The 18,858-nt window shown below is 46.3% G+C and overlaps 1 long non-coding RNA gene across 2 annotated transcripts; it reads right to left on the bottom strand.

Annotated features, from left to right (window-relative positions):
• Positions 1-12,729: 12,729 nt before the first annotated feature.
• Positions 12,730-17,462, bottom strand: LOC129380616 (uncharacterized). 2 transcript variants are annotated; one of them, XR_008608797.2, is made up of 3 exons: positions 16,911-17,462; positions 15,969-16,080; positions 12,730-15,757 (listed from the first exon to the last, which is right to left on the bottom strand). It is a non-coding gene; the product is annotated as an uncharacterized lncRNA (long non-coding RNA). The 2 variants fall into 2 exon arrangements; XR_011893799.1 differs by lacking the exon at positions 16,911-17,462 and having other exon boundaries at positions 15,969-16,901.
• Between the last annotated feature and the right edge of the window lie 1,396 nt (positions 17,463-18,858).

The following is an 18,858-nucleotide window of genomic DNA, read 5'->3' as shown; positions in this document are numbered from 1 at the left end:
TCACAGGTGTACCTGTGAGATACACGTGATTTCAATTCTCGTTTGCGGGTTTACGCGTCTTTATGGCAAATGGTGGTCATTATTCACATTTGTTCTAGTAAAAGTACCCTCCCCCTCATTTGCATAGAAATGTTACCTTGGGTTGCCCCCCCCGAAAGAAGATCCTGCGTACGTGCCTGATGCCGCTGATGTGAACACTGTAAAGGCCATGAAATGAACAAGTTGAGGACAAATATTTTAATGAAACTTTGTTAACCTCCCTGCCTTTCTCTCATTTGCATCTCTCTCTTTGTGTGTCATTCAAGAACCTTGTTTACATTTTCGTACATATACAACGACCAGGAGAAAATCTCAATGACGCTGTCCTTTGTTAGAATGTATTACGCAGGAGCTGCTGTCATCGGTAGTGTATTGTGACTAATTGCACCGAAATTGTAGTCGCTACAGAGAGCACATATAAAAAGCAGGAGTTCTGCAAAATATGCGCGGGCGAGTCAAATGAAAGTGAGTCAATGCGAATATGTGACTAATGGCGTACTTTATTTAAAAGTAGCATCCATGAGCATTTAGACATTTGTCCCAGTGACTAACGAGCCGCGTGATTCCCGTCTCACAAAACTCCTTGGGTTGCTGCTTCAAAAAGTCTGTAACTGACTCTTTCACGTCATCGTCCGACACGAATCTGGTTACCTTAGCTGTTTTCTTTTCAAATGCTCCAAAATGTGGAAGTCACAAGGCGAATCGTCTGGGCTGTATGGCGGATGTTGCAGCCTTTCCCACTTGAACTTTTCCAGTATTGTGTTAACCACATCAGCGTCGTGGGGACGGGCATAGTCGTGGAGGAAGATGACCCCATTCCTCAATTTTACACGTCGTTTGTTTTTGATTGGGACACGCAGTCGATCCGATCTTTTACAATATCAGAAACGATTGATAGTCTCTCCAGCTTTATCAAATGGCCGCTGACAAGCAAAAAAAAAAAAAAAAAGCCAACAACACCCTTCCGGCGGAAATGACGGCCTTTCTTTCCTTGGGGGTGGTGAGTTCAGATGTTTCCACTGTACGCTTTGCCGTCGTGTTTCAGGCTCGTAGCAGTGGCACAATGATTCGTCCCTGGTCCCAATTGCAGACAAAAAGTCGTCACACTCATTGTGATACCGGATTATATGAATCAAGGCAGCGCCGAACCTCTCCGCCTTCTGGTGATGGTGGTTCAAAATCTTGGGCATCCATTTCGCACACAAGATTCGATAACCTAGGTGTTCATGAATTATGGTGTGACCCAAACCGTGACTGATCTTCACACGCCCTGCCAATTCATCGATGCTTATCCTCCCTTTTGGTCTAATCAGCTTTTGCAATTGTGTTGGGGGTGATTGCGCGGTAGCTTTGGCACGGTCTTGGATTGTCTTTGCAACGTTTGAACTGTTTTTTCCAACACGTCACAGTGGCCAATGAAATGCAATGTTCAACGTACATGGCAGCCATATGGCGACTAATTTCTTTTTGGGAAACATCTTCAGCTGCCAAAAACCTCACGACACCACGCTGTTAAACTTTTGGAGTGTCCATTATGCCACGAAACCAAGTTCTACCCAGTGTACGAGAGGATTAAAGGGCCCCCTCACCAGGCTGCATTAAAAATATTGGTTATACGCTGGAAGTTACGTGTCCTCTAGGGAGTGTACCACCACAAACATTTTTCAAATCGGCTCATTAACAGCCGAGATAGAAATATTTAAGTGCCTCGAAACCATGATTTCAGGAGGCGAGCTCCACTGCATAGTGCGACTCTATACTCGCCCAGTCTAGCCTCCGCCAGCGAAATTCCTTCCCTGCGTTCGCCCCATGCCAGACCTCGTGAAACATACGTCATGGGCCCCGCCTTCACTTTTTTTTCGGCGCTTCGCACTTTCGCTGGCGGCGTTGAGCGCGAGCTGTTATCGTTTCGCGCAGCGCACAATTTCGCGCGCTGTGCACAAGGACACATGACTAGCGCTATAATTCAGTGCTACACGAATACTGAGACAGAACAAGCGGATCGCAGAACACGATCACGGCGCTGGAATACGGTAGAAAATAATGGCATAGTTTCCGTACCTGCGCACGTGATCGCACGACCGTGGGAACAAGCAGACAAAGCGGAAGTACATACATCTCTCTTGCTTCGGTGCGAAGTAAAAAAAAAAAAAAGAAAACACGCTGACATTCCGTTTGTCTGTTTTACTATTTCTCTAAACTTCAATTCGTCAATTCAATCAACAGATCACACAGATAACAGATGTTGTCTTGAATAATTCTCGAAGTCACGTGTAACCACGAGCGACGTCACAATGCGGACACCAGTACATAGGCGCAGGTACCCGAGTACGTCATCCTCCGACTTAGAGCGCGGCGGCCGCGAGGAGCAGGGAATACGGCGTTCGGTTTGAAACTTCAGATCTTTCCGCGGCGCTTAGCAATGTAATACTTTGCAGACACGATCGTTATCGCGCAATATATGCTCTGCGCTTGTCAGCTCAACATGGCCAGACCTGGTGAGGGGCCTTTTAAAGAACCTTTATCCTCACACCTGCGTGTCCCTTTTGTAAATGAGAGATGACTCTGTGCAACGCGCATGCCTCGCACATAATGAATCGAACCATTATTGCGGAGGTGGGTTGGCTCACTTTCATTTGACTCGCCCTCGTGCATTAGAAATGCGAATATTCAATGGACTATACAAATGCGAAGATACAGCTTGATAAAGGGCAAAAAGTGTCACTGGAAACAAAGTTCACTGCACGTATACAGAAAACCTCGAAACAAAATATTTAAATATACGTATAAGTCTCCAATAAATCTACGTATCTAAGAAAAAGTCACTGCATATAATGCGTCAAACAAGGCATATAAACATCTTGCGCAACAACAGATTCACAGTTCACAGCCCCCCCCCTCCCTCCACTCCCCCCGATGTATCGCACGCGACGGAAGGCGGCGCGCTTCCTCCCCGCTGTTCTCCCTTTCGCCCTTGGACTTTATACGGAAAATGAGGGTGACGGCGACGGCAGAAATGCGCCTAGAGTGCCCATATAATTGCTATCGCAATAATATAAGAGTATCCGGTAACTGAAGCATCCCGTGGCCCATTAATTCTGCAAAAGAAGAAGTAATAAAATTGAACTTTCACCATGCGACAATTTGCTGCGCCGCAACAATGCCTTTCTTTCTTTTGTGAGGCGGGGGCACGGAAATGAAAAGAAAAGAAACGCAAGGAAAGCAGGTGGGCCATAATCTAATGCCTACTTTGGGCACCTAATGTGGCTACCGAAGGAATTTATAAGAAAACGTTGGACGCTTGGTCCACAAAGCACCATAGGCATACTGCTCGGTATTCTACACCGGCGAGACAAAATTTTGCTGAGAGGTTGCGCTCAAGCGAACGCGTTGCAATCCGTCGAGTCCCCGCAGTAATGGCGGCGAGCGACCATGCAGTGTTTCTTTTTCTCTTCTGCTATCCAGAAAGCGTCCAAAACTATGCCAGGCGAAAATCCACTCGGCCAGAGAAAAACGAACTCGCATCGAAGTGCGCCGCGCGGTGGTCGGGGCAACACGAGAAAAACGCATGCGCCCTGGCTAGTTCCGGCAGCCCGCGGGTAGCGAGAAAAAAAAGAGAGGTTCAATGTGTTCTCGCGAATAAAAGTCAAAGTGTAAAAATAAATAAGACGTTACCTTTGCTGGCTTTAGTCTCTTGACATGGATGCTTTGGCGCAGGTGAAACAAATTGTCGATATTCTTTTCTGTGACATAACGGCACAAATGAATCACCACAACACTTCGTATCATCGGACCTTACTGCGTGCTTTGTCAACCTGTCTGACAGTTTGTTGATGTGGCTCGTCTCGTTGTATGATCCCATGTACGACTTTAGGAAAGTCAATGCACCATTGGCGTCAAATGTTCATAACAACATTAAACCCACAAAGTTCCGGAGTTGAAAATCTAAAGCACGACTTTGGAAATGTCAACGTACCTTTCGCATCAAAATATTATGAGAACATTATAGCCATAACGTTTCAGAATTGAAATCTATGCGTTGCGTAGATTCCGCGGCCTTCGCGAGATGCCGCTACGAGCTCGCTCACCATCAAAACGCCCTTGAAACTTCCTGCTCGGATGGAGCTCCTTGCGTTATGTGGCTCTCGGTGCAGAGGCATTGCCGTGAAATCCAGCCCGATTTCGCAATGTTCGCCCTGAAATGTCTTTTCGAGCGCGAAAAGGAAATTCTAGACAAAATCGAGCATGATTTCCGGCGCCGGGGGTTGTTTTGGTCGGGGGCGCACGACAGCACGAAATAAATTCGGGGGGGGGGGGAGGATGAAGCCCCATAAGCCCCCCCCCCCCCCCCCTGGCTACACCCCCAATAACAACGTAAATAGCGACCTATACTCGCGGTCAACTTTTCTTGGCTATGCAGTGAAGGCTACGGAAACTAAGCGCGCCTCTTTCGCCGCTGTTGGAACTAATCCCTCAGTTTCGTTCACGTTTTCTTAAGCGGGAAAGAGAAAAAATATGTATTTTTTTGTTTTTTACAGCACTGAGGTTTTCGCACACGCGAGACCATCGCACGTTTTGCACATTAAGCGCAAAATGGCGCCCGTGTCTTCTGGTGAGTGTTTCTCGCTTGCTGTCCCGCCACTCAACTCCCCTGAGAGGCTGTTGATCAACTTCAGCAACAAAAGATTGTTGAAGCACACAAAAGAAGTGTTTGCAGTGTCTGCGCGGAAATCAAGCGAACCCATCTGAAAATCGCAACCTTCGGCATGTACAAACGAGTCAACGAGCTGACTGTTGTGCCGGATACCGACGCCAGCGTCGGTGGCGCGTCCAAGTCCTAACCGACGCCATACGGCTATTTCGGAGTTCTGACGCAGGCTGCGATGCACGCTGTTCAGAACTTGGTTCATATCGGATGGGAATAAGCATTGATTCGCGCCGATTTAGTTCTATCTGCCTTCACTAAAGAGGTTGTGCGAGTTTGGCGACACCGAAACCGGTGCCGAGCGCGCCCGGATTACATCGCGTACGAATACAGTCATGAAGAGAAGCTCCACCCCCGTAGCTGTCGCTTCATAGCCAAGAAAAGCTGTCCGTTTGGTTAAGGCTTGTGTGGACCTTTTTTTTCTGACAAAAACAAAGCAAGAGAAAGCCTGCGAATTTTTTCATCCATGTGACACGCGTCCTCGCACCAATAGTATAAGTCGTAGTAGTCATAAACGTCATCAGTGTATATTACGAAAGTGCAAACCTGGGTCACGGTCTTGTAGCGGTTCGGAAAGCGAACCGTTCTCGTATGAAGCGGCGAAACTCTACTGAAGAAAAATATGTTTCAGGATTGACTCCTCCATGTTTAACGGGAGATCTGATGAGTCACTGTTCAAATTTCTCTTTTACCGCAGCCTCAATCATTCAGAAGAGTCAAAAGCCTCTGTGTCATGTAAAAAAAAGAGCTACGCTTTAAGCAAAACAGTTACTAAATACTAATGGTTCTATTACTGAGTAGTTTTGACCCTGTTTCGATCCGCGTCTCCATACGGAGACACCGTGTCTTACTCAAACATTATTTACCATGCCGGCGACTCATACGCACCGCACGAAATTTAAAACTAAAGACGTTTTTGTTTGCTGCGCCATCTTGTTCACTGACCAAGAATAACATTTTTGTTTTTTGAGTAATTTTTTAATCTACGAGTCGCGGCAATTTTTAAATGTGGCACATAGATCGCCGTACGCTATTGGATCTTGCCGTTGGGTGCGGGAGTCGGCCGACGTTGAGGATGATTTTGAGATGAAACTGGAGGTCTATTTGCATTATTTACAGCCACAACACAAAGTAATTAACAGTCATAAAGTCATTGACGGCCGGCAGCAAATCGGACGCTGCGGCCCGTGGCAAGTAGAACGAATGAATGAAGGAATGCCTCTCTCTGCTCCCTGTCTCTAGCTTTTAGCCCCTTCGGTGTCTCGGGGTCACGTCATTTTCGGCCAATCGTCGAGCCCCCTCAGGTGTTGTCATTTTCCTCCAATGGTAGGCGCCCGTGCAAGTGCCGTCACATTGGGCAGATGGGGTTGCTCCAAGGGCTCCACTGTCGGACGGGTGACTTGTGACCGGCGTTGTCTCCTGTTCTGCAAGCGCTCAGCTGGAGGAGACGGGTTATTCTTCGAACGACCTTTCAGAGCTGCAAAACAGCTTTGCTCGGGACCAAGATCAACTACCTGGAACCGTGCCAGGCTCCCGTTGCACTTTCGGGAAGAGTCAAGCAGGGGTGGAGTCAATAGCTCGACGGGCGGCACCTGAGGTGTGGGTCGCCAACTTGTCTGACAGGTCCAGGAACGTGTTAGACGCGCTCCTGCGCACCTTAATTGGAATGCGACGGCGATCGGATGTGGTCGGGGAACTCGAGGGATACCAGGAAAAGGGTCCCTATCTAACAACGCCATATTTGATCGTGAAGAGGGTAGATGCTCTAGTTGCCGGACCATCGAGCAAATGACGTCGGTCTGGCAATTATGTCGCGTCCTCGAGTGGTTTTCTGGATATCAGTGACTCCTAGTTTGATGTCAGATCAATAGGATTTCGTTCGAGCCAAGCAGACCTGCAGAACCAGCCCACACTGTTGTTTTTGCATTTGAGATATAGGTCTGCGCTGCAGGTTAGCATTGTTTCGTTTAATGTCCTTCCTCAACAGCTCATTTTCAGTCACCGTCCTTGCTGTAAATGCGCTGCGGTCATTTTTTGTGTGAAGTACGATGCGAAGGACCACTGGCCTCAGCAAATTCAGTCGCCGTTTCTGCAGCGGTGCAAGTAGAAGTAGTGTGTGGCGAAAACCAGGGTCCGCTGCCGGAAATGCGATGTTTTCCTGTGCATCGCAGCTGAGAAGTACTGCTTTCTTCAATATCACAACGTGTGAACCCGTTGATGCACCACTCGCACAACCTTGAATAAACAATTTCCCTCCTATCTGTAACCTGCCAAAGCGTACGTGCAAAAAAAAAAATTAGTATTGAGTCACGATGTCGCCCTATCAATCAAAACCCGACCCAATTAGCATAATAATTGCCCTTGAAAGGTGAATTTTTCCTCCGCACTCTGGACACTTAAACCATAAATACCTGCAATTTTCAAAATTTTCCCTGCAGAATATCATAATTCGTGACACAAGGGGCTAAAGTCGGACACTCAAGTCAGTCGCCTTTGAGTGCTGTGTGGTTTCTGTGCCGATGAACTGTGAAGCCAGGTTCCCAGGACTCTTGCTTCGGTGCAAGCCCGACTGCCTAATTTCGTCAAGGCACGTCGGGTAGTCTGACATTGTTCGTTGAATTGGGAAAAATGGTGGAGATATAAAATATTCACCAAGATAATTTCTAATAGAATAAGGGCAACACTGGAATTCAGTCAACCAAGCGAACAGGCTGGCTTCAGGAAGGGATATATACTCTACAATGGATCACATCCATGTCATCAATCAGGTAACCGAGAAATCAGCAGAGTACAAATAGCCTCTATATGGCTTTCATTGATTACTAAAAGGCATTTGATTCAGTAGAGATACCAGCAGTTATAGAGGCATTACGTAATCAAGGAGTACATGACGCTTAAGTAAATATCTTGGAAAATATCTACAGAGATTCCACAGCTACCTTAATTCTTCCCAAGAAAAGTAGGAAGATGCCTATAAAAAAGGGCTCAGACAAGGCAATACAATCTCTCCAATGCTATTCACTGCGTGCTTGGAAGAAGTATTCAAGCTGTTAAACTGGGAAGGCTTAGAAGTGAGGATCAACGACGAATATCTCAGCAACTTTCGGTTTGCAGATGACATTGTCCTGTTCAGCAACACTGGGGAAGAGTTACAACGAATGATTGAGAACCTTAACAGAGAGAGTGTAAGAGTAGGGTTGAAGGTTAATATGCAGAGGACAAAGATAATGATCAGTAGCCGGGCAAGGGAACAAGAGTTCAGGATCGTCAGTCAGCCTTCTATAGAGTCTGTGAAGGGGTTCGGTTACCTAGGCCAATTACTCACAGGGAACCCTGATCATGAGAAGGAAATTTACAGAAGAATAAAACTGGGTTGGAGCGCATACAGTAGACATTGTCAGTTCCTGACTGGAATCTTACCGTTATCATTGAAAAGAAAGGTGTGCAATCAATGCAGTTTACCGGTGCTAACACATGGGGCAGAAACTTGGAGACTGACAAAGAAGCTTGAGAACAAGTTAATTATCGCGCAAAAAGCGATGGAACGAAGAATGCTAGGTGTAGCCTAAAGAGACAAAAGAGAGCGATGTGGATCAGAGAGCAAACGAGGATAGTCGATATTCTAATTGACATTAAGAGAAAAAAATGGAGCTGGACAGGTCATGTAATGCGTAGGTTAGGTAACCGGTGGACCATTAGGGTTACAGAATGGGTGCTGTAATGTTTGGGGTTGGGCATGCAATAGATGGTAGCTGGCCCATACCGTCGTCCAACTTATCTACGCTGAGGACGTTGTTGAAGGGAAAGACTTGTACTCATCGAGAACGAGGCATATGGTATATACTTACCAGTGGCGTAGCCAGAAATTTTGTTCGGGGGGGGGCTCACGTTGCAGCTCGGCCTCCTCCTTAAGAGGAAACATTAGGTCGGATGCTCCTGTCTAAATACACGTAGAAGGAGAATTCGTTTTTCTCGGCAACCACTGCACCAAATTTGACGAGGTTTGTTGGATTTAAAAGAACAACTTAAATTCTAGTGAACGTTTGTTTCGAATTTTCGATTTAGGTCGTCAATATTTTATTGAAAGTGGCAAAAATCGAAAATTTTCAGAAAACGAGACAATTAAGTTTACAACTCTGTAGATCAGCAATGAAAATTGATATCACAATTCTGTGAATCGCACATAATAGTACATCTATAGCGGACAATATTGATATGTTACACATGAGTCTAAAAAATTAAGTATTATGGAAGTACGGCTTTTGCAGAACCCTTGTACATAACATTACTAATCCACGTAAGATACAAATTGACATATCGAATTTGTCCGCTTTGAATGGTGTAATGGATGCCGTTTACAGAACCGCGATATCTGTTCTTGATGCAGAGCGATTAATTTGTAAACTTCGTGCTTCTATTTTTTTCGAACTTTCAAATTTTTCTATACGTTTTAAACAAAGTTCAGGCCCTAAATAGAAATTCCGCTTCCAACAGACACTAGAATTTAACTTACTCTCTCAAATGCAACAAATTTCGTTAAAAGCGATTCAGGAGTTATCACAGAAAAGCGTTTCTGCGTTTTACATGTATCTGAATAGGCCGCGTCGGAGTAGGGCCCGAGCTAAAGCTTCCTCTCAAACAATTTGCCTAGGGATCAAATACATGAATAATAACTACATTGCCATTGCCAAAGATGCTGCAAACGAATTCTTGAACGCTAAGCACTCTCAATACAAGTAAAATATGTATTTTTTCCGTAAAAGAATATACTCGTATGTGCCAAAAATTGTGCCCCACATAACTGATGTCAATGCTTTCATGTGTTTTGTCTATTTAATAAGGAAAGAAAATATCACACGAACTTTAGAACTACATCAGTTCGAAGCCAGCAAAGCAGTGCATTCCGCTATGAAAAATGTAAAGGCCATAAAATGAACAAGTTGAGAACAAATATATTAATGACACTTTGTCATTCAAGATCCTTGTTTACATTCTTGTACATATGCAACAGCCAGTGAAAAATCTCAATGACGCTGTCATTTGTTCCAGCGTATTACGCAGCAGCAGCTGTCACCGGACGTGTATCGTAATTGCACCGAAATTATAGTCGCAACAGAGCACGTATAAAAAGCAGGAGTTCTGCAGAATATACGAGGGCGAGTCAAATGAAAGTGAGCCAATGCGAATATATGACAAACGGGGTACTATAATTAAAAGTAGCCCCCATGAGCATTTAGACATTTGTCCCATTGACTAACGAGTCGCGCAATTCCCGTCTCATAAAGCTCCTTGGGTTGCTCCTTCAAAACCTCTGCAACTGACTTTCACTTCATCGTCCAAGACGAATCTGGTTCCCTTGAGCTGTTTTTTCGTTTGCCCCAAAATGTGGAAGTTGCAAGGCAACAGGTCTTAGCTGTGTGGCAGATGTTGCAGCGTTTCCCGCTTGAACTTTGCCAGTTTTGTATTAACCCCATCAGCAACGTGGGGACGGGCATTGTCATGGAACAAGATGACCTCATTCGTCAATTTTCCACGTAGCTTGTTCTTGATTGGGGCACACTGCCGATCCCGCGTTTCGCAATATCGGAAACAATTGATAGTCTCTCAAGATTTAGCAAATTCTATGAGTAATGGCCCCTGACGATCGAAAAATAAAAGTCAACACCTTTCCGGCAGAAATGACGGCCTTTGCTTTCTTTGGGGGTGGCGAGTTCGAATGTTTCCATTGTAAGCTTTGCCGTCGTGTTTCAGACTCTTAGTAGTGGCATGATGGTTCGTCTCCAATCACAATTGCAGACAAGAAATCGTCACCCTTATTGTGATAGCGGATCAGATGAGTAAAAGCAACGCCGATCTTCTCCGTATTCTGGCGGTAGTTCAAAATCTTGCGCATCCACTGCGCGCACAAGAGCCGATAACCGAGATGTTCATGAATTATGGCGTGAACCAAACCGTGACTGATATTCACACGCTTAGCAGTTCATCGATGCTTATCCCCCGTTCTTGTCTCATCAGCTCATCAACCTTTGCAATTTTGTTAGGGGTGATTGCACGATGGCTTTGGCCCGGTCTGGGATCGTCCTTGCAACTTTCAGGTCCTTTTTTGAACCGTTTGTTCCAACGCTTCACAGTGGCCAATGACATGCAATGTTCCATGTACACGGCAGAGATACGGCGACTAATTTCTTTTTGAGAAACACCTTCAGCTGTCAAAAACCTCACGGCACCACGCTGCTCAACTTCTGGAACGTCCATTACGGCACGCAACCATGTACAACCCAGTGTATGAGAGCATTAAAGAACATTTATCCTCACACCAGCATGTCACTTTTGTAAATGAGAGATCCCTGCGTGCTACGCGCAGGCCTTGCAGATAATCAACAGAACCATAATTGCGCGCGGTGGGTAGGCTCACTTTCATTTGACTCGCCCTCGTACATTAGAAATGCGAAGATACAATGGAATATACAAATGGGAAGAAAGAGCTTGATAAAGGGCAAAAAAGTGCCACGGGAAACAAAGTTCACTGCACGTATGCACAAAACCTCGCAACAAGATATTTAAGCATACGTATAAATAAGTCTCTAATAAATCTACGTATCTAAGAAAAAGTCACGGTATATAATGCGTCAAACAAGGCAAATAAACATGTTGCGCAATCACAGATTCACAGAATCCTAGATCCTGGCCCCATTCCATCCACTCCATCCGATGTATCGCGCGCGACGGAAGGCGGCGCGCTTGCTCCTCACTTTTCTCCCTTGCGCACACAAGACAGCCACCATCGTCGGCTCACCCATTCCCCCCCCCCCCCCGCCCCGCACGCTTTCACTTGCACATACAGCATGCGGCGCGGGGTCACGATGTTACCGCACTTGGACTTTATGCGGAACATCAGGACGACGGCGACGGCAGGAGTGCGCCTAGAGTGTCCATATAATTGCTATCGCAATAATATAGTAAGAGTATCCGGCAACTGAAGCGTCCCATGGCCCATTTCTTTCCGCAAAAGAAGTAACAAAATAGAACTTTCACGATGCGACAATTCGCTGCACCGCAACAATGCTTCTTTTTTCCTTTTGTGAGGTGGGGGCACCGTAATAAAAAAACGCAAAGTATGTTGGTCACAATCGAATGCTTACTTTGGGCAACTAATATGGCTATTAAAGGAATGTCAAAGAAAACACGAGACGCTTGGTCCACCAAGAACCATGCGCATACTGCTCGGTATCCTACACCGGCGAGACAAGACTTTCTGGAGAGGTTGCGCTCAAGCGAACGCGGTGCAATCCGTCGAGCCCCCACAGTGATGGCGGCTAGCGACCATTGTTTCTTTTTCTCGTCTGCTAACCACATAGCATCCAAAACTCTGCCAGGCGAAAATGCACTCGGCCACAGAAAACCGAACGTGCACCGAAGTGCGCTGCTTGATGGACGGGGCAACACGAGAAAAACGCATGCGCTCTGGCTGGCTCTGGCAGCGCGCGGGTAGGGGAGCGAGAACAAAAAAAATGAAGAGGCTCAACGTGTCCTCGCGATTAAAAGTAGAAACAATAAATAAGAACGTAGTTACCTTTGCTGGCTTTAGTGTCTTCACTGGATGCTTTGGCGCAGGTGAAAAAAAAAATGTTGATATTTTTTTATGTGACATGACGGCACGAATGAACCACCACAACGCTTCGTCATAGAATAAAGAACAACTTTAGAGAAGGGAAACTGTACCTTCCACAGTGGTTCGAAAATAAGAAGCGGCAGCGCATGAAACTTAGTGGGGGGCCCGACAGATGGCGCTACTTAAACAGAAAGCGGAAATGTCTTTTTTTTTTAGTACAATATTCAATATGGCTGCTTTATACCGGTGCCGTACGCTGGGTACGCGCCGTGCTCGCCTCGCTGGCTTTGCGGCATGCCTCAGCTGCCGCGTTTTAATGGCCAGGAGACTAAAGAGCCTCTACTGACGCCCATACAAACAAGCCACAAGTGAGTGAACAGGACGTGCGACTTTATTGGCAGAAGAAAAGCAGTGCACCTTCTCATACAAGATCAGAAATAAAATTTGCATGTCGAGATGCGCTGAAACCATTAACGCGAGCTCGTAAACTGCTCACTTTCGTCGCCGCACATGGCGATCTGGTAACGAGCGACAATCAGTAGCGCAAGCAAATTGGGCAGTGCACCACCTGTTTGCTTTAACAGTCGCCGTAACTTACATTGCGAAGCAATCGGGTGACGCAAGGCATCTGCTGCCGCAACCAACACAGCGACATGGACTAAACGGCATTTTAGCGTTCCCGCCTTTCCAACCTGCACGTTTCTTTTTGTTCTTTCGGGGGCCGCTAATGTGTAACTCATAGTTGGTGCCCCACATTCTCAATGTGGGCATCACCATTTTGCAGCCAGTTTTGCAGGCCTTTCCACCTATGTGGCTATCAACTTCGGACCATGTAATAACGTGCGCTGTCTCCGCTCACGCCACATCACGGCCGATGAAGGCCCACAAGCATAATTTGCCGGCGGCTGCAGCAAGAAATGTCGAATGGGGAGAGCACCAATTACGGTGCATGTAAATTGGGAGTCTTTGTCGCTGTGTGGACTGCAGGAGCAGATGGTTACCTCGGGAGACTGTTGCCCATGCAGCTAACCAGATCGCCACATCGAAGAAACAGAACACGGCGACCATTATCAAACTAGACTGCATTCAATCACCGCATAAGGTTCAGACAATACACTGTACATTGGCTAAGATCCATATGACAACAGTGGGCATTCACGCACTACAAATTGCATACAGCTTATTCAGCTATCCGACTTCAGGCACAGTGCTTGCCTACGTCGCACATGGTGGTCTAGTAACGAGTGACAACCAGCAGCACAAGCAGATTGGACAGTGCCCCACCTGTTTACACTGACCGTCACCGTAACTTGCACTGCGAATCAATCGGGTGACGCAGGCACCTGCTGCCATAGCCAACACAGCGACATGAACTACCCGGCATCCTAGTGTTACCTCCTTTCCTACATGCGCGTTTCTTTTTGTTCTTTCGGTGGCCACTAATGTGTTGCTCACACTTAGTGCCCCACCTGCTCTCAATATGGATGTGGTCTGTTTTGTGGGAATTGCCATTTCGCAGCCACTTTTACAGGCCTTTCCACCCATGTGGATATCAACTTCATACACTTCAAACCATGTAATCATGTATCATAGTCTCTGTTCACGCCAAATCATGGCCAAAGAAGGCCACAAGCATGCTTTACCCACGGCTGCAGCAGGAAAGGACAAACAGGGAGCACCAATCACACTACATGTAAACAGGGAGTTTGTGTCACTGTGTGGACTGCAGGAGCAGGTGCTTACCTCGAGAGGCCATTGGCCAATACAACTGAACAGGCTGCCACATCCCAGAAATGTAACACGGCAACCATGACCAAGTGGGACAACATTGAAACAAGATTATGCAATCAAATCACTTCAGCATACTCTAACATAATGCTCAATCTATACATTGGCACTATGCATTGGCTACGATCTACATGACAACAGTGAGCATACACACACACGGGTTGCTTGCGACACATTCAACCGTCCGACTGTAGGCATAGTGCTTGCCTTCGTCGCACACTGCAGTCTGGTAACAAGCAACAACCAGCAGCGCAAGCAGATTGGACAATGTGTCCCACATGTTTGCACCGACAGTCGGCGTTGAATATGAGCAGCTTGCATTGCGAAGCAATCGGGTGACGCAAGCATCTGCTGCCACAGCCAACAGCGACATGGAGTGCCCGGCATTTTAGCGTTACCTCCTTTCCTACATGCACGTTTCTTTTTGTTCTTTTGCATGCCACTAATGTGTAACTCGCACTTGGTCCCCCACATTCTCTATATATGGGCATGGTCGGTTTTGTGAACATCACTATGTTGCAGTCACTTTTGCAGGCCTTTCCACACATGTGGATATCAACTTCATACACTTAGAACCATGTAATTATGTATGAGAGTGTCCGTTGACGCCAAATCATGGCCGAGGAAGACCACAAGCAAAATTTGCACACAGCAGCAGCAGGAAAGGACAGAACGGGGAGCACCAACCACGGTGTGCGTGTAAATTCGCAGTCTATGTCACTGTGCGGACTGTAGGAGCAGGTGCTTGCCTCGAGAGACTGTTTCCCAATGCAACTGACCAGGCTCCCACATATGAGAAATGTAACACGGTGACAAGTACCAAGTCGGACAGCGCCGAAACCAGATTCTGCAATCAATCACTTCAATGTAGCTTTCACAAAAACACAGGCTGTCGAGCAAGAATAGCAATCCTGAATGAGACTAGGAATTCAATATGGGAATGAGAAAGCTTGCATTCAAGAAAGAAGCCACTCTACCTTGCAAGCATTGAAAGCCAAAAACATTAACAAAAGTTAAATGCTACATAGCACACAGTGTAAAGGTTAATGCAAGACACACGCCAATGCTGCATCAGCTATTTCAGGAGAGGAATTGCACATGGCAACATACACTAGAAAGAACTGCTACACATATGTTATGCTACTAGACAGTGACTGGCATTAAGTATGAGCAAAGAATCGGTTGACCTTTATTGTTTGTATGAGGAATAGGAATGATCTCTAACAAAAGTGTGGAATGAAAAAACTTGCATTCATTGAAACAAAATTATACTTGGCAAGAACTGGCAGGGCCAGGAAGCTCACTAAGGAAGGGCAAGCTGACAGAACACTCTTAGCCAGCATCATCTGTGCTTATTCAGAGGTTGCAGGTACATCTGAAGACAAATAATTTTGGTTGTTGAGGTACCTGGATGACTCGGCCAATATCCGTGCTGGTGGAATGATGGCGTAGGCTCTTTTCACTCTTGAAACAGTCGTTCGTAGACTTGATATCTCATCCAAATAATTCTGGAATGGCTTCTTTGTTTGTGGTCTTGCGAATTCAGCTCCAGCCCCTTCCTGTTGGTGTAGATGGGGGCTCCCGTGATGACCAAGATGTACTTGGCACAGACTCTGTTGGAGCAGAACAATGGCACATGAGATACAGCAGAGATTATCCAAACTCATGCAGTGTTTTCTTTTATGTTCGAACTAATTATGCTGAACTGTAAACATGAACAAATGTTCATATCATCTGCTACAAACAACTGACATGTATCTCAAGACTAGCAAGCCAATACAGCATATATCAAGCATATTTATTTCTGAACCAGGTGTTGTTTACCTTGTAGTAGCAGCCAAAGTCCACACAATGACCTTGTTGTAGCAGGCAGCAGCTTCTGTTTAGTGCATGGAGTGTGTTGCTTTATACTGGTGCCATCCTCATTACTGCATGTCTGGAACAGAAATTTTGACTGCATCAGAAATTGAATAAGCACAATTTTGCAATATAAGATGCGTAAAGGTGCGACATATACATTGCAATGGTTTGTGACTACAGAACACATGCAAATGTACACTGTTTGTTCTAGGGTGCTTAAGCAGCATGCTAAATAAATATGGTTACTCTCTGTAAAATTGATGTCTGCGTAACTACAATGCATGTCAACAGCTTAAGTATTATTAAGATCACAAATAAGTACATTTGTGCGCTCGTTTATACACTACAGGAGATCACACTGCTGATTTCGCAAGCAAAGAGATGAAAGACATGAAGCTATTAGAAATGATGCATTCTTTTTGTGCATGAACGTGATACACCGCTTCACTACTGCAAAAGTAGATGTCCTGAGGTAAGCCAAACTGAACAGCAAGAACATTTGGAACCAACAGGTACGAAATATGGGTGAATTATCATGTGTGCAACTGTTTAATACATTAAATTCAGTACTTTAGCTTCAGTTTATCAAAAGGTTATTCGGTTCTGTGAACGAAAGAAGTTGCCGGCGGACTCGAAAAAAAAATATATTGATAAGGCAACTCAGGCACTTATGGCTACGGCTACAACGAGATGAAAAATGTGACGCGCGTTCCGATATCGTTTCTCTTTCGTGAATGTGTGTATAATGATGGCCTCGCAACTGAAAGTTTATTTCGGAAACAGCAACGGAGAGTCCTGACTGCCCTTATGTAATGCAGCATCTAGTTCGTTAACTTACCTCCGCCTGTAAGTTAACGAGACGAATAAATTACATAGCGATTGAAGCAGTGATGTTAAACGACTCACCGGTATTGCTGTCCCCAGCTGCAGCAGGACCCGGCTCCCATTTCGATGCAGACGTGTTCCACATGGCTCACGACTGAAACCTAGCTTTCAGGCTTACACCCCAAATTAAATAACGCGAGACATCGAAGCGCAGTAAACTGGTGTTAGCACAAAATAACCAACCAATGTACGAACCAAGGAATCCGTACCTGCCGCGCACGCGAACATACCGGTAAAAATTTTAAATTCAGGCCAGAGGTCACGTGGGAGGTCGATGATGCTGAACGCTATTTTGCGTTTAAAATGACAAAAAAACAACAAAGTTGGTAATGAAAAGTACAATGTATAATTAGGAGTTATAATTTTGTAGTTTTTATCATGCAATAAAAACGCTTCGTTTACTGTTGAAGAAAGTTTGTAGGTTAAAATTGCGCTTACTACGGCGCCTCTAGCGGGAGATAATGTGCTCAACGGGGAACCTTTTTAATTGGTGTACTATGCCTGTTTCTTTAGCAGCGCCGCGTGGTCGATTTTTTCGCCCTCTGTGGCCATTTGTTGAACTTGAGAGTGTGCGGGCCCTGGCTTCGTCTCATCAGGCCTCGCTGCGGGCTTTTTCAACTTGTCTGATAGTGTGCTAATTTGGCTTGTCTCGTTGTATGGCCCGATGTACGACTTTGGAAAAGTCAATGCACCTTTGGCGTCAAATATTTATGGGAGCATTAAACTTACAATGTTCCGCAATTGAAAATCCAAAGCGCACGTTTCGAAATGTCAATGCACCTTTCACATAAAAAGTTTATGAGAACTTTATACCCATAAAGTTTCGCAATTGATATCCACGCGCTCCGTAAATTCCATGATAGAGTGTAGATTCCGCGACCTCCGCGAGATGCCGCGGCGAGCCCGTCCGCCATCAAAACGTCCTTGAAACTTTGTGCTCGGATGGGGCTACTTGTGTTATGTGACTCCCGGTGCATGGGCGTTGCCGCGAAATTCAGCCCGAGTTCGCAATTTTCGCGGTGAAATGGCTTTTCGAGCGTGAAAAAGACGCTCTAGACAAAATCCAGAATGATTTCCGGCGCCGGGGGTTGCTTTGGTAGGCGGTGCATGGACAGCACGAAAAAATTTCGGGGGGGGCTGAAGCCCCATAAGCCCCCCCCCCTGGCTACGCCCCTGATACTTACAGTATTTACATGAGAACGTTAGAGTTCATCAGTCTAACATGACTGAAAGAGGAATGCACACTGAGGAGCCGCCAATGGCTCCTTAAATACACTATGTCCTCCCTAGATCCCTAGGTGAGAGAAAACGGCCGTTCAACCTGCTACCAATTCGGAGCGTTCAAAGTAATCGTAGCCGACCTCCTTCCGCACAGGTTTCACTGACCACACCGAGGTGAGAAGGTTCTCGCAGACACGGGTCCTGCCCGGAGCAGGCGCCTCTTCATCCCAGTGTTGACTCCGCCGACAATGGCCGCCGTGTCGGTCCATGACTTCTAAGCCCCGCGAGACGGCCGCAAGACATCTTCTCCCAGGATTTCCACCGCTTCTAAGAAGCCGTGACGGTGACGGCGAATCCACTAACAATACTTGGTCTGCCGACCGCGTTTAGTCATAGCGGCGCCGAGGGTGTGCTGATACGGCACATCGTCGACCCTACAATACGAGTCGCCGCAGCAGGTGGAGAAGGGTTCCACGGTCGCTTCTCGGAAGCTCGCCACCTCCGCAGCTGCAACTGTCTGGGAAAATTTTGTGGGTCGGTACCCTTGCAGGCCGTTTGTAACGGCTCCTCCATGGCCCGGAAAATCTCGACTGACCAGTGCTGATAACCGCTGGGCAGGAAGAGAATGGCTGGTGGCAAGGTGGGGGGGGACGCCTTGGCTTGCCGGACCACCCATTTCCATGACAGAGATTCAAAAGGCCCTCTCTGTACTTTGTAGGTACGACTAACTGATCTAGTATCCCACCCT

The sequence above is a fragment of the Dermacentor andersoni genome, chromosome 1, assembly GCF_023375885.2.
Source record: "Dermacentor andersoni chromosome 1, qqDerAnde1_hic_scaffold, whole genome shotgun sequence".
Lineage (NCBI taxonomy): Eukaryota > Metazoa > Arthropoda > Arachnida > Ixodida > Ixodidae > Dermacentor > Dermacentor andersoni.
Note: the sequence above shows the minus strand (reverse complement) of the source record. Positions and strands in the feature narration are given on the sequence as shown.